The sequence below is a fragment of the Apaloderma vittatum genome, unplaced genomic scaffold (genome assembly GCF_000703405.1).
Source record: "Apaloderma vittatum isolate BGI_N311 unplaced genomic scaffold, ASM70340v1 scaffold25974, whole genome shotgun sequence".
Taxonomy (NCBI): Eukaryota; Metazoa; Chordata; class Aves; order Trogoniformes; family Trogonidae; genus Apaloderma; species Apaloderma vittatum.
Window position 1 is genome coordinate 6822 of NW_009712506.1, and position 224 is coordinate 7045.

Here is a 224-nt window from a genome sequence, read left to right on the forward strand (position 1 = left end):
CCCCCGAGTTTCTACAATACTCGAGGGCAGTTTGGCGCTGTTCCGTGTGCACTGGGTCCAGTATGACAACCTGCACCAAGGTCCTGCTGCCCTAGGGGACGGCCAGGGGTTGGCGGGACACAGTCTGAGCCTCATGCAGCTACCGCTGTCCAGCTTTTATTAACCATTGCACCCTGACAGGTACACTTAAGTGTCTTCAGAGAGCACGTCTGTCCCAGGACCCG